Source organism: Terrapene carolina, unplaced genomic scaffold (assembly GCF_002925995.2).
Source record: "Terrapene carolina triunguis isolate 2854851 unplaced genomic scaffold, T_m_triunguis-2.0 Scaffold193, whole genome shotgun sequence".
NCBI classification, from domain to species: domain Eukaryota; kingdom Metazoa; phylum Chordata; order Testudines; family Emydidae; genus Terrapene; species Terrapene triunguis.
In genome coordinates, this window is record NW_020664544.1 from 6,179,409 (window position 1) to 6,202,247 (window position 22,839).

General features: G+C 40.2%; 1 protein-coding gene across 1 annotated transcript in view; it reads right to left on the reverse strand.

The window, feature by feature from the left end:
• Window positions 1-22,839, reverse strand: part of ZNF652 (zinc finger protein 652) — a 36,834-nt gene extending 13,995 nt beyond the window's left edge. Inside the window, exon 1 of the mRNA XM_026654723.2 lies at window positions 22,535-22,839. The gene's annotated coding sequence lies outside the window, so the exon portion shown is untranslated. The remainder of the gene's footprint in view (window positions 1-22,534) is intronic.

The following is a 22,839-nucleotide window of genomic DNA, read 5'->3' on the forward strand; positions in this document are numbered from 1 at the left end:
TGTGCAAAGAAAAAAAGGGTGCCCACCACCTTTTTTTTTTTTTTTTTTAAATTAAACTTATGTCTAAAAGCATCCTGAATGATAGTCCTCCTAAAACACCCACCCCCTCCCAAATTTTGCTTTCTGTTGTTTTTTTTTATATATATTTTACATTACAAATTGAAGTCTGCTCTACCCTGTTTTCCTGATGGTCTATGGAAAGGTGGAGAACTGATAGGATGGCAGATGTCATGTTATTAAATCTAATTACTTGAGAAGGAAGTGATTTTCATTCCAATATAGCTTTATTAAAGATTCAGCACACAATTAAAGGCTGAGAAGTCTTGCAATACTCATCTGAGACTACTCCCAAACAAAGTTTCCTGTAAAACCTGAGAATAGCAGACTTAATATTCCTGATATATCAAAGATAAATACAAAGTATTTTTGATGGGGAGGATGGCAGAATCTTTTCAAATCTTCTCTATATATCATAAAGAAGCAAAAAAGAGGCACAGACCCTCTTTCTCCTTTTTGCAGGTCACCTTTAAGCAAGTCAACAACCTCATTGTGGTTCCCAGTAGTACCAAGGAGACAATTTCACTGTGCTACAAAGAAAGTTACAGCAGAACAAGAGAAACTCAGATCAAAAAGGCCATGAAAAATTCTGTACATGTGCCAGCCTGGATGAGATGGGTAACCAGACAGGAAAGTTCTGTAGAACACCTGAGAAAGCATCTCTAAGCTGCCTCCTCCCTCTTCCACCCTCCAGGTTGTGGTAGCATGCAAACTGGAATTGATTATGTGCCAAAGGACATTCTACTAATGTACATATTGCATGAAAAGTCTCAGTGTAAACATTTTCATCTTGCAGCAGTAAATTAGATTGGAAGACATTGTGTATCCAGTTGTTTGTATGAAGAATCTGTGCGGTGGAAACACAATCTCCATTTTATTTAAGGGACCTATTCTCTTCTATCTCAGCTTGTGCCCTGTCCCACGATTACTCACTCCCCAATCTAGTAGCCAAACAATAACAATTTCTACCCATCTAAATTTCACCTGCAGTTATCGAAGTTGGAGTTTGACCAGTACACCAGGGTTAATGCTCCTACTTCCTCCTGCAAAAAATACCATGTGATCTCTACCACTAGTAATCAGAACCTCAATTTTTTTTCCTCACTCAGGAAATGACATTTCAAGCAGTGCAAAATTAGAAAGACAAACCAAGAATTTGGATTGAATGGATGAGATAGAGAGGTATATCCGAGCCATCAGCATAAATGTGGCAGTCAAAAAGTCATGCCTGCAGACAACAGTACCCAGAGAGTGTGCAGAAGGAGGGAACCAAGGATGGAGGCCTGGGGGTAGCCCATCGGAAGGAGAAGGGAGGATGACAGACCACCAAACAAGACTCTGAAGCAGCAATCAGAGAGCTAGGAGAACCAGAAAAGCCAACCACTAAACTGTTGGTGTTAAGAAGAAACATCTTCTATGGGAATATTATTACATAACTGTCCACCTCTAAAGCTTGTTCCACCAGTTCAGAGTTGAGGCACCTTTGATTTAACAACACTGTGTAGTGAGACTTATGCTGCTATTCCTATGCAATACTCATCCCATCAACAGCGTAAAACACCTTTGGGTACAATTCAGCACCATTCACATGTACTAAATTGACTTCAATAAGAAAAAACTAAATATGACTTAGGTAGGAAGAATACTATATTACAGCTGTACATTACACACTTCTTTCCAGTTAGCACTGTGAGTTACTAATAAAAACATTCTCCAAACCACAAATATGATAACTTCATTCCAGACACAGCTGAATACAATTTATATAAAGAAGGAAGTATATGTTGCATTTTTCTATTCAACAACCTTAAAGAGTTCAATTAAGGTGTTTGAAAAAGGACGACTTCAGGAAAAGTTTTTATGGTAAACAAATTCATTAAACCAGTGGTGCTTCTCCTAGGGTGTACCGACTCTCAATGATCTACAGAATAAAAAACAAGCATTCTACAGATAGTGCAGGGAGATGAAAGACTGCAAGGCAACAAGGGCCTAAAGAGGTACTTACGAAGTGGTCTGCACAACACAGTGTGAAATCCACCATTATGTCCCTCCCCTCAACAGAATTTTAAAAATTAGTCATAAAACCTAGCAAACAGTGTTTATGACATATAGAAAACCATACCTAGTTATTTCGTAAGCTCATTGAACAGATCTAAGTAACATGGCTAAAACTAGAAGTGTGTATAATCATTGATAGTATAACACCTGAAATAGCTTAACATGCTGCTATGAACAAGCACAAAAATAAAATCATCTTTTCATTGAACATGGAGGAATTGTTGTCTTCATATTTATTAGAATTGTTTCACCTCTGCTCATTTTAGGAACATTCTATATAATAAAACCACTCTACATGAACGTATTACCACTTCAAAAGCAAAAGGACACATTCTGAATCGTATCAAAAGCTGTTTGGTCTTAAACCACTGCACTTTGCAGAAACAGTAACCTAGTTTCACTTTGAATAGAATATTTGCAACCCTCAAGGGACCCACAACTTTCGAACAAAATTTCATTAACTGCCACACAGATGGTAAAGAGAGGGACACTTAATAGATTCTCAATACAAACAATGCATTGCATCAGAAGATTAAATAGTTTGAAATAAAAGTGCTAATATATATCCTTTACTAGCAATTTCTGACAAAATATACGAATCTTAATTCTGAAAATACAAAGACGACAAGACAGACAAGAAAAGATCTATTTTTCTTAGAGTGAGTGTCTCATATCTTGATGAATTGTTCAGACTCTGAAAGAATGCTTTTCCTATCGGATGGCAAATGGGAGAAACACAGGCTCTCTTTAAAGGAAGTATATCTGAATTCAAACTCAGGAGGAGTAGTTTTATTATGAATATAAAATGAAGAGTTATGAGGCACCTGCAGGAAATTTGTATTCCGAGACTACATTGGAAAAACCTAAAAAGTGAGGTTACAAGAGCTAAAGGCATGAAGCCCAGAAGCAAAAGTGCACCAAATCTTGACTTGCAGACAAATGTGTAGGTGGAGGAAGCATCTACGTGGGAGCAGCATTTCACACAATGCCTTTGCTACTTCTAACGAAAAACCACATTTCTTCATGCTATCTGCCATCTAAAAATAGAAAAATCTACCCAGCAATGAACTCAAACAATTATTTGTTCTAACTTTGATTCAATATCAGCTGTTTTAAATCAAGACCAGTCTGAGTCCGATGTATAGAGTGATACTAACTATAGATTTTAAATTACATCTCCTCAGAGTAGTGTGGTTAATAGAGAGTAGACAGAGTGAGAAAACCTGGCTTTTATTCTTAACTCTGCCACTGACTCACCATGTGACCCAGGCAAGTCTACCTCTGTGCCAAATTTCCCCATCTGTAAAATGGAGAGAATGCTTATCCCATTTGTAACACATTTTGTGATCTATAGATGAAAAATATTATATAATTATTCCTGCTTAGCATGGTTCTCCATGAACCGCACAGTTGTGTAGCTACTGACATACACTGTGCAAAACTAGGTGCCTACTATGCAAGTGAGCTGGAGGACTTCTGGTGGCTCCCATGGAAGACAGGAAGATGAAGCATTCTACGTCACTCCACAACCACTTACAGCACTGGGGGAAGCTCTCCGGGGCAGGAGTGACATTGACCTAATTCTTACCAGTTGCGCTGCTATCCATAGGGTTCCCAATAGCAGCAGTGATTAACTGCCAAAGATACTGGTCTGTTTTCACTTTGCTGTAGCTTTGCAAACCTACGAGCATTTATATAGAGTCACTGCAGTGGTCTCGGCAGACACAGAAAGACAGCACTGCACTGGGTTTATACTTAGTTATCACCTGAAAGATTATTTTTGCAACCATGAAGGCTAGAAACTTACTTTTTTAAAATGAAAGTTTAGATTGCATACAATTGGTGGCATTTGCTTGGGAAAGCTCTGTGCTCACCATAAGGAAGAGTGAATGAGTGAAGTTTTCAAGTGCTACTCTCTACACCCCTTGCAGGAGCTCTCCAACTTCCGTCACAAAGATTTGAAAACTGAGGACTGATTCTCACCAAGAAGAATGAAAGGGACTGTCTATACTGCAGAGCCCATGCCAACATAGTCCCCTAGCGTAGACACAGTATATGCCAACAGAAAGAGGAGTTCTGTGGTACAGGACTAGCACCTCTGCAAATGACATTAGCTATGCCGACAGAAACTCTCTTCTGTTGGCATAGTTGTGTCTTAATGAGAGTTTTGTCAGCACAGATATCACAAGCAGATGTGTTTTTTCACACCCCTTACTGATGCAGCTATAATGGTATAAGTTTTAAGTGTAGACTAGGCCTTAGTCTTTAAGCTCAGTACTTACCTTGATTCAGAAACTAGTCATTAAAATGTCTTACGCTGGCAAACAGTATTCCAGAGTTGGAAGTAGAATAAACTAATTTTCTACTTTAAACCTCATTTGTGTTGGACTTCACTTCCACCAACGTGGCATAATAAGAAGTGCCCCCAACTTTAATAATAAAGGTCACAAAAACCCAGGCCAAAACTGATTTTGCAGAAAAGAGCATACTACTAACTGTACACAAGCATTAGGAATTAGTTTTACATACAGGCCCACAGAACGGCTAAAACTTACAAAACTGCTTCCTTGTTATGAAATTTATAAAGTAAGCAATCTAAATTTTGCTTACAATGCAGAATAAAAAGCCATGGTTGATGCAAGCAGCCAACTTTAAAGGGATACATGCAGATTACAGATATGACTCCATTAAATAAGAGACCTACTGAAAATTTCACCGCTAGCATGATAATGTAAAAATAGATTTTTTTTAAACCTTTCCCCACTCTCCCCAAATAAGAATTTTTTGGTTCAGACAAAGACTGACAGATAGGCTTTTCCTTACTGCTTCAATTTAAAAAAAACAGAAATAGCAACAGGTTTTGAAATGGATATGGTCAAGTTATATCTTGTCACCTTAACAGGTTCCACTCTGACTTTTAAAGCAAGTAGCCTCTCCTAACAGCATTATGCCACTTGAGAACCTCTTAACCACACAATGAGATAATTCACAATCCACACCAGTAGAAAGTATAATTAAAAAGACTTATTACCTTTTCTTCATTCCACTATTAAGCAATCCCACTTTACCTGTGCATTAGAAATCTGAAGCAGTTAAGAATTGTGAATGTCTTTTAGTTATACTATGCAGTGTTGTAACCTAACCGTGTGGATCTCAGGATATTAGAAAGACAAGGTGGGTGAGGTAATATATCTTTTATTTGACCAGCTTCTGCTGGTGAGAGAGAGACACTTTCGAGCTTCCAGAGAGCTCTTCTTCAGGTCTGGAAAACTTAGGCCATGTCTACACTTCCACTTATGTTGCTCAGGGGTGTGAAAGAACACACCCCTGAGTGACATAAGTTTTGCCAGCATAAGCACTCGTGTGCACAGCACTATGTCAACGCTCGTTTAAGGTGGTTTATCATCTCGACAGGAGAGCTCTCTCCCATCGACATAGGGCGGCTAAACGAGCCGTCTTACAGAGGCACAGCTGTATTAGTACAGCTGTGCTGCTGTAAGCTTGCTAGTGTAGACGTGGCCTTACTCAGAGTGTCACAGCTTAATACAAGACGGAACAGATTGTTTAGCATAAGTACTTAACTCATATTTCAAGGGACTGCTCAAGGTAAAGTGGCCCGTTAACTCTTTTTAGTTATATTGGCAATCAGCAGGTGCACCAAGTCCCAGGGCAACAGGATTTGCAGAGTTTATAGGTAGTAAAACTTCACGTGCAGCTATAAACCATGTACATTGTTTAAGATACAGTGCCTCAGCTGCAGAATAGCCAGTATTCATGCAGGAAAATACATTTGGAACAGAAGTACGACACACCTGTTTTTACTGATTTGTTATAGGTCCACTATGCACAATATATAGGCACAAATACAAGAATTAAAATGATACCACTGGCAGAACATTATGGCCCCAAAACCAGAACAGCCTCTGCCCTTTGACCAAACCTCCAACAAATTCCTAACCAGTTAGTGGGTCAACTTCGCCCCTTTCAACAACCAGCAACAAATCCACCTTGACAGCCAAATCACCAACTCACTTGTATTGCATCACAAAGGTATCCAAACTCAGACTAGTACCTCTAAGTCAGTGTTTTTCAACCTTTTCAAGTAGGCAACCCTTAACCCAAGTCGAACATTTTCACAATCGCCTTAACATTTATTATAGGAGTAAAAAATGTACCAGTGATAAGCCCATGTTGTGTGTTTTTCAAGAGATTGATAGAGAACACTTGACCTTGAAGGATAAGGATGTACAAGGGGGAAATGAGATTTTCTTTGCTTTAAACCGTAACAAGATTTTCAGTGCCTTGCAACCCCCAATTGCCTTTCATGACTTCCCCCAGATTCCCAAGAGGTTGTGACCCACTGGATGAGAAACAGTGCTCCAAGTTATTTTCAGTACATACAACAGAACCTTGCTAATTCATACTAATCACTGGGTTACCCACTGAATTTTCAGAATGAGCAAGTTAGCGAACTAGCATGATAAAAATACAAGGAGAATGTGGCACAAGATATACTTTTGTTTCACAAATGTAATTTAGTTTTAATTACACTACCCAGCAAACTTGTATGTGTTCCGCATTATATTTTGTAAAAGTAATGAAGTCTGAATGAATTCGCACTATTGTTTTGCACTAAAAAAATCTTTAAGAAGTGATGAGACCACTTTTCTCTGAATTGGGAAGTGTATTCTTTATCAAGGATTTACTATGAACTTGAAAATGCAAACACTTGATTAAAAAATTAAACTCCCAAACCAGTTTCTGCTTCTGGAAACCTGTATTTCAGTACATGCCATGGTACTTCAAGGCACACCCAAAGATACCAAAGCCTTAATATACTTAGAAACTTTGAAGGATAGTGGCCTGAAATAAAAGAAAGATGCACCAGAGACCTCATTTGTAATTAGTGAAACAATATTTGATACAAGTTGTGTCATGTCAATGTTTAGTAATGAATTCATGAAGGGTCACTGCATGTAGTTAATCACTGTTTTCCTTGGTGTAAATATCTCAGCTACTTTGCATATAAACACCCCAAAGTACAAGTGCAAGCGCAAAACAAGAATTAAACTTAAGTTCTGCCATCTGGAAGATCCATAGGTAGGGGCTCCTGATTTGTCTGCGGATTTTCGTTCTCAAACAAAGTATTGAAAAATTAAACCAAGTAATGCCGTGTCCGTAATGTGGATGTCTCTGCAGATCTAATTGTGGTATGTGCTAGATGGTCGGTACGACCGATAGCCTATCTTATTACCTGCTAGATTTCAAGAGACATGTTAACTTAATTGCTTCTATAATTTTACCTTCCATTGGTACAAGTAACACCTAAGATAATGAAAACTGAAAGGGTAGAGAAAAATAAAGTACTCTACTTTTTCAGTTAGTTTACTTTGTGCTTTTGACACAACTTTGGGAATATAGCATAAACATGCCAAGATGCTTATTGCTGGGAGACCATCATCACAACAGAATTCAAGAGACTGTTCCATGATGATTATCTGAGATAATTTTTTCCCAGAACTGTAGTGTATCACCAAAAGTTTGTATAGCACGTAGAAAAGACTTTCCCATCAAGTCATTCAAGAGGTTAGATACTAAATGATACAGCATAAGGGGTGGTAATTTGCATGTTACTGAAATGAAAGGCCACACATTAGGGCAGCGGTCGGCAACCTTTCAGAAGTGGTGTGCCGAGTCTTCATTTATTCACTCTAATTTAAGGTTTCACGTGCCAGTAATACATTTTAACGTTTTTAGAAGGTCTCTTTCTATAAGTCTATAATATATAACTAAACTATTGTTGTATGTAAAGTAAATAAGGTTTTTAAAATGTTTAAGAAGCTTCATTTAAAATTAAATTAAAATGCAGAGCCTCCTGGGCCGGTGGCCAGGACCTGGGCAGTGTGAGTGCCACTGAAAATCAGCTCGCGTGCCGCCTTCGGCACGCGTGCCATAGGTTGTCTACCCCTGCATTAGGGCATCTCCATTTCAAATGGATCAGTCTCAATCAATTCCCAGAGGACAAATATGCATGTTTATTAAAACTACCGAGAAAACTGGCACTAATTGGCTATCTTCTTTGGAATCTTGGCAGAGAGACAAAGCACTGACCGAGAAGAAAGTCTGAACTATCCTCTTAAACACACCTCAACTCTGATCTCTAGTTTGCCAGGGCAGTATAAGGAAGCTTGAGGATACAGGACTTCCGTCTCCAGGGCTGTCAAATCTTTTGAGAACACTAAATTCAGAGAAAATGTTAAAGGAAAAGAGAAAAAAGAAAAGACGGCCATCCTACACATTCCTCTTTCATCTGATAAGCATGTTATAACATACTGTTACTTCTATTCACCTTTCAGTCAAAGTTCCTTCCTATTATATTTTTTAATAATTTATTTTGCACACCCTAAAGTCAGATGTCAAGAGTCCAAATTGCTGCGATTTTTCTAGTGGGTGTGTATAAATATATATACACATATATAGCGAGACAGAGAGTACACCTCAGTTTGATAAAGTAAGGGTATATTGCCTGTTAAAAGAATCAGTAACAGGAGAACAGTGATAGATGCTAGAAAGCCAGAGTATACATGTCCAAAGATATTCTCTTACATTTCTACATCGCCTTTCATCCCAGGGCACTGTACAAACTATATCAGAGGTGGGCAAACTACGGCCCGCGGGACAGTCCTGCCCGGCCCCCGAGCTCCTGGCCCAGGAACCTCGCCCCCAGCCTCTCCACCACTGTCCCCCCCCACCCCGCAGCCTCAGCTTGCTCGCTGGCTCCGCCACCAGCACAATGCTCTGAGTGGCGGGGATGTGAGCTCCTGGGGCAGCGCAGCTGCAGAGCCCGGCCTGACCCGGTGCTCTGTGGTGGCAGCAGGGTGGCCCGGCTCCAGCCAGGCGGCACAGCTGTAGCGCCTCCAGCCACCGGTGCTCCAGGCAGCGTGGTAAGGGGTCCAGGGAGGGTTGGATAGAGGGCAGGGAAGTTCGGGGTGGTGGTCAGGGGGCTGGGCTGTGGATAGGGGTCGGGGTGGGGAACAGGGGGTTGAATGGGAGCAGGGGTCCGGGGGGGGGCAGTCAGGAAGGAAGGGGGGTTGGATGGGGCGGCAGGGGGCAGGGGTTCCGGGGGCAGTCAAGGGACAGGGAGAAGGGGTAGGGGTTCCGGGGGGGGGGGGGTTGTCAAGAATGAGAGGAGGGGTTGGATGGGGCAGCGGGGGTCCGGGAGCGGTCAGGGGACAGGGAGTAGGGGTGTGTGGATGGGGCAGGGGTCCCAGAGGGGCCATCAGGGAACGGGGGGGTTGGATGGGGCAGGAGTCCGGGGGGGGGGCGATAGGAGGTGGGGGCTGGGCCATGACCCCCTCCCCTAACTAGCCCTCCATACAATTTACGAAACCCAATGTGGCCCTCAGGCCAAAAAGTTTGCCTGCCCCTAAGCTATATACTTAAACCACTAGCAAGAATTAGGCACCTTGGGGTGGCGGGCAGCAGGTTACAAATATACAGCATACACCATGATTGGGGCAGAAGAGTGTGTTTTGGCTAAAGAAACCAAATGAAACCTCTTTAAAAAAGTGGAATGTTATATAATGTCTTTTTTTTTTTTTTTAAATATGCCTCATCCAAAAGACCTCAACACGTTAAACATTTACCCTTCTCAAAAGGATGAAGGACTAAGTCAATCTGCTGGTATCTGAAATTGTAGAAACAGGGAGTCTGAATATTCCAAATTTGATCTTTAGAACACTGAACTATCACACTCTGCAGTTGTCCTTAAATAAACTAAAAGGCCTCCAGAGACTTAGCACACAAGACTGTTAGGTGAATTTAACATTTGCATTAGGACCTTTACAATAGCAAATGTGAAGATTCAGATCTCCAGCCATCTCTCTAATGGTTCCACATTATTTCTTTTTGACAATACTTAAAAACTCTCAGGCACCTATTTAACCAATTTAGCAGGCAACATATTCACTATGTGGAGCTGGCCATTTGCCTGCAAATATTTAATATTCCCATGGAAAAGTGGAGCAGACTGGACAGCTCCAATTTCAGAAAAAGATACCTTGCATCAGCGTCCTGCAACTGGAGTCTACAAACAAGACTGGCAAACCTGGAGGCCTTCTCCATTAATTAGGTCAGGATCTTATACTGTACCTACAGGTAAGAATTGGGGGACAATGTTTTACAGATCTGTGACTAAAGGGAATCTCCAAATCTATGGATCTGGAATCTTTTGCAAGCACTAAATTCACATGAAAAAGTTGAAGAGGATGTTCTGTCAGGGTTCTTAAAAATATTATAATCCCATAGTCTTTGCTATATGATAAAGACAAAATTTTCTTTGCTTTTTAGGGTTATTTTTAGATAACACAATAATACACCTAGATAATTTGGCTACAGACATAGAAAAACTATCTTGAAATATGTTCTAGCCCAGTGATTCTCAGACTGAGGCTCGCAAACCACAAGTGGCTCTTTAATATGTCTCCTTTAGCTCTTTGAAGCACAGGATATTAAAACACTGATTTAATTATTAACCAATCAGGATGCTTTTACTACCAATTGTAGAATACTTGGTAAGTCATTTTGCTATAAGAATTTTATATTATATTTACACAAATAGTAAAGGAAACAATGAATTCACTCTACATGGCTCTTTTGGGTAATGTTGATCGCTAATTTGGCTCCTGAACCACTGAGGTCTGAGTGTCACCATGGTTCACTCTAAACCATAAAGTCTAGGTGCACATGTAGAATCAGACTACTATTTAAACAACTAGCGTACGTCTCTACTAATCCAAATTCCTGGAAAACAGACTGTATGGCAGGTTGTCTAACAAAGTCAGCAATGAAACTGCCATTTCCCAATGGCATTTTGATTATAATTTCTGCACTGGCCAAGAAGTCTCAAAAATAAAAAAAGTCCACTAGACTGTAAATTCAATTAGCTTCTTGAGTTGCCTTCAGGAAGCAAAGAATGGAAGATTCTTGAGAAAAAAAATGCAACTGCCCTTGACCACTATAAATCAGTGCTTAGAGATTTATGCTTTTAAAGAAGCACCAAACCTGAGTCCATTTAATACCAATTGCAGAGTCAACTGATTTTAACCAATCATAACAAACAATTGTGCTGGTTATAGTGGGAGAGGCTGTAACAGCGAAGTTGCATAACTCTCTATTCTGCCTGCTTTTTCAGGCACTCAACATTTTCTGAAACTCACTTTTTGGGATAGCGTCCCAGGTTCGTTCCCTACCCCAGGGTGAATAATTATATTATTTATTATTATTATTATTTTAGCAAAGATGCATTAGCTGGTTTTGAGAAGGAGTGAAAAAAATATTTTCTACATCCTTTGGCAATATTTTTTTCCCAAACAACTCTCAGCTGTAGAGAGTTAGAGTCAGGACAGAGAAAGATGAGCCAGTGCAAACTGTGTTACACCAGTCTAAACTGTGTATATTCTAGGGGTCCGTACTGGTGTAGCTACACCACTGGCTGAAATCCCAGTACAGACAAGGTCTTTGTCTTGTCTATTTAGATTGTAAGGTCTTTGGGGAAGGGACTCTCTCTTACTTTTTTGGGGGGGGATAGGGGGTAGTGCCTAGCACAATGGGGCCATGATTTCAGGTTGGGGCATATAGGTGCTAACATAATACAAATAACGTATTCGACATAAAGCACTGGAAACAAAAGGTGCATGTTTCCAACACAGACCTCTAAATATCCTATGAAATGTGCAGGGACTGAGGAATGACCATTTCCTTATGAATCTTGTAAGATAAAAGCTGCACACCTAAAATTTGCAGATAAGGAATTCTCCTCTGCAAACTCTAATGTTCAGAGCAGAGAGCTAACTCCTAGTAGGACCCTGCAAGGTGGATAGGATAGGATGTTCTAGTGGTGTCATACTTCCACATTATAAAATGTATTTTCTCTATCTCTTTCCTACTAAAAATCATGGAGTTCCATCAATTACAATATTGAGAATCTTAAGGTTGCCCCACACACATCAGGAAATGACAATTATGGCTGCACATGCAACCTTTAATCTGACCAGTATCCATCTGTAAGGTCTTTGGGGAAGGGGCTGTCTTTTTGTTCTGTGTTTGTACAGCTCCTAGCACAACAGGTCCTAGTCCCTGACTAGGGCTCCTAGGTGCTACAATAATATACATTAATGATATTAATTACATGAGCATGTACATTTTCTAGTACTGTGCATAACTATATTGAACATGAGAATTGATTAAATTGATTTCTATGACATGCACACAGTAAACTTTCTTACACAACATATTACAGATTAACAACAACAAAGCACTAGTGAAATACACTAGTATAGACAAGCCAGTTTTTCAATTAATCTATCGCTCTAATTGCCTCATCTCCAAAACGGCACCTAAAGACTGATGGCTGGAAAGAAAAGGTATAGTAAATGGCTGCTGATTAAATTATTAAAACACATACACTAAAGATAGAACACATTTTAGAAGTCTAAAAATACTAGATCGTTTTGGCAAATAAAATAGTGTAAGATACTAAAATAAAAAAATACAAGATACTGCCTTGTGTATCTAAAGTTTTACAATTTTATTTGATATAGTGTATTTGGGAAATAGCAGAGGATCATAACTAAAGACTATCATAATGCATCCACACAAGAAGGTGGAGTTACAGTTGCACATGTAACCTCAACTTTGGCATTTGATGACTTGAGTGATTAATCATGCAACTTTAATATTTTCTTAGCAATAGTTTCTATGACAATTTAAAAAGTGCAAGAACTAAAATTATTCAATAAAAATCTCTACTTCCAATAGGCTTCATTTTACTTGACCTCAGATTTTGAGACCCCCCCCCCCCCCCAAAATATAAGACCACATCTGTAGTGGTCATGAAGATTAATTACAGCTGAACAACTTTTTACATTAGAAAGTGCAAAATCATACATTAATAGCCCATCAAAACAACCTCCATGAAACTCTCAAAATAATGGAAAACAGTAGTGAAATAGATAAAACCTACAAAGGTTTTATGAAATGAGATAAAAACACATACTATATCTTGCATTTCATATGTATATTTATTCCTCAAACATAAGACACATTCGTTGTCCAAAATTAAAAGTTTGCAATTCTGTAAGTAATTTATTTGAACGTAATCATCAAATTCCCAGTCTATTAATTAGTTATACCTAATGTCATGATGGAGGGACAGCTAAGCCAAACTTGAGTAGCACTGCAATCCTGTGCTTCAGGTCACATCATCCAGAGAGGGGAACCAGTCCCAGCCCCATGGGACAGAAACCACTGCTGTGCGGGGGTGAATGCAAGGCATACTTGCACTCCGACAACACCCTCTCTGAGGAACTGCCCTCTGTTCTGGGTTGCAGTGCCAGGGCAGAAGGTGCATATATGGAATATTGGGTCACAAAAAAGAAAATGCAGTTAGTGGAACCACATGTGCTTGGAATGTAACTCACTATCATTAATCTGATACTGAGTCCACTCTGCACTGCTATAGTAATAGTGTAGAAAAAGGCTTTGCCTGCAATTAATTCTTTTAAAATCCCCTTCCATTGCCACCACCAATATAGATGACACCAGTTTGGAGTTTTAGTTTAGATCTGTTGCTAGCATTTTAACCCATTTGAACCCTACTCAGAGCAGGTCTAGCCAACATGGGGGTTAAGATATAGGTGGCTATGTCTCTATGTTAGCACTACCACCTGTGGAACTGCAGCCACAATAGCAATGGTGAAAAGCTTTTAAGAAAAGAAGTTTAGAGTTGACAAGTTCTAAACATGCTGATGCAGCCGTCTCAACTGGGTCTGCTTGCACAGTCTCTCAATACTCCTGCAAACTTTCAATGATCTCCTATATTCCTAATTACTGTACTTTGTTTTGACCTACTGGAGCTTCTGTAATTTTATGCATACCAAGTTTGCTTTACAAAGTGAAATGCATGTAAACTTAAGGCTTTTCTTGTTTCAACAAATAAAGAACATGTTTATGCAATACTTCTAACATTTAATTTGACAAAACACATTTTATATAGTGAAAAATGTTATATAGTTCACATCTCAAAATTTTTTTGGTACAACACCTCTCCAGCCATGTATTGCCATTCCTACAAAATCCTGCTTTTCAAACCTCTGCTGGAAACTATGGGTTAGGTACTGAGAATGCATTAGTACTGCAGCAGTTGGAGGGAGTGTTATGTTATGTATGGACATGCTGAAAAGGTCTACATCAGCCAGGATGGCCAGTGCAGACACACTATTTAAATAGCTCATGTCAACCTTCTTTTGTTGGACTGATGCAAGAGACACTCTCTGTGAGCTGAGGGGTGAAAACATTATCTACTATCAGTTCAGTGGTAGAGATTTAGAGCTGGGTTCTTGGATGCTATTCCCAGTTCTTCCACTAACTCATGCTGTGATGCTGGGCAACTCGCGTCCCCTCTGTGCAAGATCAGGATAGCACACACCTAAGGTTTTTCATCACTGTAGTACTGCAAACCTAACTCTCAGGGGTGAGGAGGCTTACATTCATGTTTGCAAAGTGCCTTCACGTAATTGGACTAAAGCACCTATATAAGCAAACAGTACTCCTGTTACTGGTTCTGGAAGCACATATAATGAAGAGATGTGATCCCCTAAAATGACCAATTTACTTAGGTGGGTGTAACCAGACCCTACAATTTGCAACGAGATAGCAAGGAGAGAGAAGTAGCGCCATAACAAATCCTAGGATGCTTCATGAGAGCTGAAGTGAAGAAACACACTTTTTCCAGAGCTTGAAAAATTCATCTGCCTGTGGCAAATAGGAATCTCTCTTAGACAAATGCCACCAACTTATGCATAATCTATGCTTTCATTTTAAAATAATATATTTCAAGCTCTAATAATTGCAAAAACAACCTTCCAAATAGGAACCAAATGTATACCTGACATGTTCTCCTCTGGAATCAACACACGCACCTTCAGTATCTCAGCTACTATTCATAGCTTTTGCAAACCCAGAGTGAAAACTGCAGGTAGCAATGGAAGTATCGAGATTCAGGTCAAATTCACATCTTGGGAAAGCTATGAATAGCTGAAGAGGTGGGCTGAAGAGATATTTACTGGGGACAAGGACCCAAATCAGAGGGTTGACGATGGCTACACTGGAAACACCTGCCTTGCAACAGCCCAGGATTTCTAGTGTGGGAACAGTGGAACAGAAAAAGGTTAGAGAACATTAAATTGATAAACTGCCAGTAAGAACCAAAAAACATGGAGCCACTGAGCAAGAGCCAGGAACTGCATTCTAATAGCAATCCTAGCATTCTCCCCTTTTCCAATAGCCAGAGATTTGTGGATGAGGAGGGATGGCTGAGAGACAGTGGGGAACTTTTAACTTCATAGAATTCTTTGGATTTTACGTTTGGATGGCAGGATGAACAGAAGTGGGATGTGAGAGTGGCTGGATGCACAAATGGATGTCTGTGGGAGAGGTTATTTTTAATTATTTTATATCACCCATAAATTGGCTAAGTTTACAGAATAAGATCAGGAACCTGTCTTCAAAGAAAGGTACAAGTTAGAAAAGAAGTAAGGAAGAGAAAAAGATAGATTTAGGGGAGAAGTAGGAGAAATAAAAAAATAGAGAAGGAAGTAGAGAACAAAAAGTAGAGAAAGAAAACAGATAAGGGCATGCAAAACAAAGATTTCAGACATGACTGAGGTACATTTTAAGAAAACAAAAAGATAAGAAATTACAATTAATAGCACACAATTTGTTCTGTATCTTTAAAATGCAGGAGCCATAGCCTACAGGCAGATAGGCATAGCATGATAGCAGAGGTGGTTTTTTTACCCTGACTAGTAGATTTAATCCTTGCACTAGATAGAAGACCTGCACATTTCAAAAAACAGACAAATTAGATCAGTAGTTCTCAACTCATCTAGATATTTGCCTAGTTTTACAACAGGCTACATAAAAAGCACTAGCAAAGTCAATACAAACTAAAATTTTATACAGACAATGACTTGTTTATACTGCTCTATACACCAAAATGCAAGTACAATATTTATATTCCAGTCGATTTATTTTATAATTATATGGTAAAAATGAGAAAGCAAGCAATTTTTCGGTACTGGTGTGCTGTGACATTTTTGTATTTTTATGCCTGATTTTGTAAGCAAGTAGTTTTTAAGGGAGGTGAAACTTGGGGTATGTAAGACAAATCAGACTCCTGAAAGGGGTACTGTAGTCTGGAAAAGTTGAGAGTCCTGAACTAGAGGGCCATAGCAGCCATTTTTGCCACTCCATGACATGGGTGAGGAAGAGTTATTGCTATGTAATTTGGTCCCTGTCTCAAACTCCAAAAATCACTTCTCTGAACAAGAGCTTGTCTTTTCACGGCATAACTTTACTGAAAATCATGTACATTGAAGGCCAATCCCATTCTAGTGCATGTCTCCAGAAAGAAGAAGTCTTATTAACAGTAACCTGGTTCCAAGTGCAATGCTATATTACAAGAAATCTAGGTACATTACTGGTAGCAGATGCCATCCTATTGTGAATTAAGGTTGCAACCAACCATATTATCCATGTGCCAATCCTTTCCCAGTGTAAATCTTTAGGAAACCCAGATATGTTCCCAGATTTGATCACAGTGAAAGAATAGGGAACCCAGAGAGATGATGATAGTAAACTGATCCCATCAAGAAATCCTAATTAAATAAGGTTCCTTCACCGAGTTAACTGTAGCTGCACCCCTCGATCCACTAAGATTGAAAAACAAGAGGAATTAGTTGGAGTCAGGGATACAAATTCCATTTTGTATTTTATGAAATGATCTAACTTGCAAGGAATAAACAAAAAAAATCAGAAAAACAGTGTGTAGGAAGGAGAGTTATTAAAGTTACTGCTTAAAAAAACCAGCTTGCTTGATTTTTTTAAAATGTAAGTTGCAAAGAACATTCACCTTTAGCTGAAATTCTAAATATGAGTGTATCTGTAGATGTCGAACACAACCATAGTGATGCTATCAGGACTGTCAGCCTTTAACAATCACATTAACATACAGTAAATGTCCAATCTCTCTGCTGATTTAATCTGCTGCCTACATTAACCACTAAAATTCACACTAGGCCTGCCATGTGATTTGACAGACACGGCATTCATTGAGACATTAATGTCTTACAACACCCCTTTCACCACAAACTCTAAATAGGTTTAAATAAGCAATGCCTCTGAGTAAGTGTAGCATTTGGAGCAGATTTTTACTGTCTTAATCAAAACCAGCCAGCCACAGTGCAACCAAAGTTCCAATAAGCCCTCTGCATCTGCAAGATTCAGCTACGTTCCAAGTCAAATATTTCCACCTTATTGTGTACAACATTCAAACAAATGAAGGTATGCAGATCATAGAATGCTAGCCCATAAATTTTCAACCATAAAATCTACAGCCTGAAAAAAGTTAAGCAGATCTGTACTCTTATACTACTTGATTACCTGTCTACATGATGTCTCTCTAGCTTGGTTACCCCCTCAGACATTCATTTAGAAATAACAGACTAAAAAGAAGTTTTCAGTGTTTGGAAAAGAATGAAACTGCTTGACAGGTTTCATCTCAGCTGACAGCAAGGTCCTAATACTGTTGACACAAGAACTCAAATCTCCTTATCAAGGAAAGTTAGTAGTCATCCTCAATTTAAAAAATATGCTATAAGCCTTTAGAAGTACACTTTTTGGCAGCCTCTCAAACATTGAGCACAGATAAGAGCAAGGGTGCATTTAGATGTTTTTGCAACTATATTGAGAAAACTTTTTTGAGGCTTCATAACTTCAAGTTAATTTAATACTAAATCATTTTTTGCATTGTAGCAACAAGCAGCAAGCCCATTACTAAACTCTTTCCTATATTCCTTTTAAACACACTTTCCCTCAAAAATAATCAAATTTCCAAATTTAGGAGTAAAACTGCAAGCAGGAGCTCCAGAAAGTCTGAATGTAGCTCTGGTTGCAGCAGTTTGCAAAGCTTAGGATGGCTAAAAGCTGAGTGCTTCTCCTGAGAGAAAACTATTGGTCGGAAACCTCCTTAGGGAAGAGTGAAAGTGTCAAGGAAACTAATGCAAGCTGTTTGTACTAATGAGTTTGAGCTGCTGGCACCACAGCTACCTCAAGAGTTTCACTCCCTCTGCAATTGTCCTCCAACAGGGTGGAGTGATATAAATCACTCAGGTTTCAGAGTAGCAGCCCTGTTAGTCTGTATCCGCAAAAAGAACAGGAGTACTTGTGGCACCTTAGAGACTAACAAATTTATTTGGGCATAAGCTTTCGTGGGCTACAGCCTATGAAGCCTATGCATCCGATGAAGTGGGCTGTAGCCCACGAAAGCTTATGCTCAAATAAATTTGTTAGTCTCTAAGGTGCCACAAGTACTCCTAAATCACTCAGTTTTATGACGCCTCAAAAAAAAAATATTGAAAATTTGTACTACTGCTCATTTAGAAGATTAAAATTTAAAATGAACTAAATTACAAAGGTTTTCTTTTTTAAAATAACATTACCATTAGGGTAATTTATTTGAATTTTACAAAATTGCAGAACTTGATCCTGCAAATGCTTAAGGAGATAAATAACTTTACTGACATGAACTCACTTAAAGTTAAGCATGTACACAAGTATTTGCAGCATCTGAGACAAAAACTGTATTTCTATTAAATATTTAGAGGTATAAAATTTGTTACTTCAAAACAAACAATAGCATCAGTGTTAATAATGAAAAGTTATTTAGACTTACAATACAATAAAGTTAATATGAACTTTTTATATATATATACACAAATAAAATCTAAAGTTGGAATCCTAAACCCATATTTAAGGGTAGGATATTCTAAAGCACCTATATTTCTAAATTACATAAATCCCATTGACTTCAAACCCTGATGGAGAAGTATTAGCGTGGTTGAAATATTTTAGCGTTCCTGACTTATAAAAGTTCAATATAACCGAAGATGGCACAGGCTGCAATTACAGTATGGGGTATTTGCTTATCAATTCTGTGGCTGAATTTGTGTTCTTACAATAAAAATATTAACAATGTCCTGGACTTATCTTTTTCTGTATAGATGAACCTTTTAAATATGAAGCTTCTTAATAGACAAAATTTCCATGTAAAATCTGAAATTCTACTAACAATTGGGAAGTTAAGTAAACATACAATAATCTACTTTAGTAATTTAAGATTATAAAATGGGAAGAGTGTAAAGAACTAGCAACACAAATAAATATTTTTTAAAAACTTTAGTTTTTTTTTTTTTTAAATTATGATTTTATCCAGTTTGTCTTCCAGTACAAGCCAAGCGCTGAATCTCACAGGAAGACAACAGTTTTCATAGCAGAACACCTTACATGACTAGCTGCTCTGTGTTGTAGGAATTTAAGTAAGTAAATGGTTAGAAAAAGTTCTGTAATATTAACCCAAAGAAGCAGGTTTTCAGAAGAGATTATCTTCTCAGCAGGTTGCCACTTCTTTGCCCCCACAAAAGAAATTTAACATAAGGGGAACAATAGGCTTGCTTTTTGTACAGGAATATTATGGCACTAGTATATAGAGAGTGCTAAATAAACGTAGGTCATTTCTGGCATGCAGTTTTGGAATCGCCTAAAACATTTCTATCCCTGTCTCAGGAATATGTTGTCTGCACGCTACTCTTCAATTAAACATTCATATATAAAACATGATAATAAGGATGAAAGATGTTCTCTTGTTTATTGAGGTCTATCCAAGTTTAGCTGCACGAGTTTAAAGGATTTTTTCACCAGCTCTTCCTGAGGCTAACACTACATAAGCTCCTCTAGCTCTAAATGGGGAAGAAACTTCCTGTATGTATATACACACACACACACACACACACACACACACACACACACACACACACACAGAGTTTTCCCCTTTATATGCAATTACTCAACTCTAATTATAGTATGATATTCTCACATTCCCTAACCCTAACACTCAGACAACAAAAGCAGATTCTCCCAGCATCCTACGTGTCCAAATTGATATACACCTCTACCCTGATATAACGCTATCCTCGGAAGCCAAAAAAATTCTTACCGTGTTATAGGTGAAACCGCGTTATATTGAACTTGCTTTGATCTACCGGAGTGCGCAGCCTCCCCCTCCCCCTCCCCCCCCCCCCCCGAGCGCTGCTTTACCGCGTTATATCGGTCCGCATTATATCGGGGTAGAGGTGTACTACCCTTAAAATCTAGCTAACTTGTTACTAAAGTAGAGATCTCCTCATGAACGATGTACTCGGAAAAACTGAACCTCTGTATTTTCACATTAGTGTCAAACAAACAAAAAAAGCAATACCACTTAACCCACCAGATCATTTAAAATAGGTCAGTGATACAGTACTAGCTTAAAAGTGCAAGCCAAATAGCTTCTGCTAGTGTAAATGACGTAAGTCCACGTTATAAAGCTAAACAATTACACAAGCTACTTCATACTACAGCTTTATTTTCATTCTGAAATGACCTTCACAAATATACCAGATCTAGTTTCTTGCAGGTCAGTTCTGAAGCTGGTAGCTGGAGAAACCCAAATCACTAAATACAATTCTGAAAAAAACTGAACACAGCTCACTAAAAATTTTTACAGTAAGAAATGTATAAAACCCCTCTCCCCAGGCACTGCACAACTGCATAATTACAAAGTCAATATAAACTATTGAATTATTTCACGTTTTATGATCTCTCAGTTGTACACTCTGAGAAGCCTCCTACCCAACATCTGCACCACCCCTGACTTATGTTGTCAATATCAAGATTTGAGCATAAACTGTGTATGGCAGGGATTGGGTTTTTCTTTTTTCATACAGTACAAACACACTGTAGGTGCTTGATTAATCACCATAAAATAGACAAAGTATCTTAAGCAGGTGAAAAGGGGAGGGAAAAGACTCTAGAAACAAGGTACCACTGGTTATACTAAAACCATGTTAGGTGTTGAAAGTGGAAAGGGATGATTTTTTTAAACCAAAGACAGTCTGTAAAAAGTCGTTAAAGATACTATACTTTTTAAATGAGATTCTCAACACACACACACACACACACCCATCCTTTTTCCATAACATACTCTATGATCCCAGAACCCACACCAATGCAATTCAGTACAGGCATATCAGAGCTCAAACCAGTGGATGCACAAGGCTAACCTCCACATTAAGACCACGTGAACAAACAAGGCAGGCAGTCAATGCCATGACAAATCAAGGTGCATCAGACCATCTTTCACAAATCAATGCTTGCACATTAGAGCATCTCCTCTATTCAGTGCACACACACCAGCATCATTCTCCTGATTCATCGTGCATACACCACTGTCAACAAAGCATGTGCCAGTTGCCATTCCCAGAACAATAAGGCGCAGGTCATCCCCTGAAAAAATGCACATCCCTCATATCCTCAGTGCACACACTATCTCCTCCACTCTTCCTTAGATCACTTCTACACCCAACCCCAAAACCTCAAGCACAATAAAAAAAAAAAGTGCACATATAATACTGTTATGCTTAACCATTTCATTCTTGCAATGCAGGTACAGTACCAAGATAGTCACAGATCCATGAGCCGCACACAAGACAGCTCCATACAAACTGAAGCATGCATACTGCACGATTTGTCCTGGGATCATCAAGGCAATGTGCCTTATGGAGTGATTGAAGAAACTAGAAACCATTGCCCACACCCCTTGACAGCCCTAGAGTAGGAATCACCGGGGGGAGAAAAAGGAGAATACATTTCCCCTCCCTACATAACCCCAGAACAACTCCAGAGCCAGCAACAGAGGAGGGAAGGGGATGCATTTAACAGCCCCCACGCATCCCTGCCAATCTGGGACATGCACACACAGTGGGTGGCGGGTGCACTGCTCGCAGGTGACAGGGGGAAGAGGTTGCCCCTGATCTCTCCGTTGCCCCACACTTATTCCAGGGAAGGAGGAAGGCGAGACCCAGGCACATCATCGAGCGAAGGGAGGGGGTGTGTGGAAATGCAACCCCCCCCCTTCCCCCCAGCTCAATGCAAGATGCAGCAAGAGAAGGTTTACCTGCTTCATGCAACCCAGCCCCCACCTGCCCGGGCTACAAGCAGCTGGTGCAGCTGGTGCAACCCCCCCGTACGACCCCTCTGCCCCCAAGGTGCAGTAGCTGGCACACGCCCCGCGCACCCCAGGGTGCGCCTCCCCCGGGTGCTGCAGCCTCCCCAGGGCGCAGCAGCCGGCGCACCCCACTCCCCCCCAGGCCGGGAAGCGACTCTGCCCAAGTTCCTTCCCCCCCCGAGGCTGGGCCTAGCGCTACCAGCCGGCTGCCCCCAGGCCCGACGGGGGTCCCCTGCCGGGCGGGCGGCCCACACTCACCCAGGCCGAGCCCCTCTTGGCCTCCTCCGCCGCCGTCCATGCCGGGCGGTGGAGGGGAGGGAGGGGGGCGGGCGCCAGGGGCCCTCCCTCCCGCTCAGCCCCCGAAGCCGCCGCCGCCGCCGCGGCGCTCGCGTAGCTGCCGCCTCAGGCCCAGGCCCCGCCGCCGCCGGACGCGGCTCCCGCTCCCCTCAGCCGCCGCCGCCGCAGCGCTACGTGGCCGCCGCAGCCAGTCTCGCGACTCAGGCTCGAGCGCGAGCGATGAGGGGGGGAGGGAGGGGAGGGGGAAAAAAAGGGAGTGAGAGGGA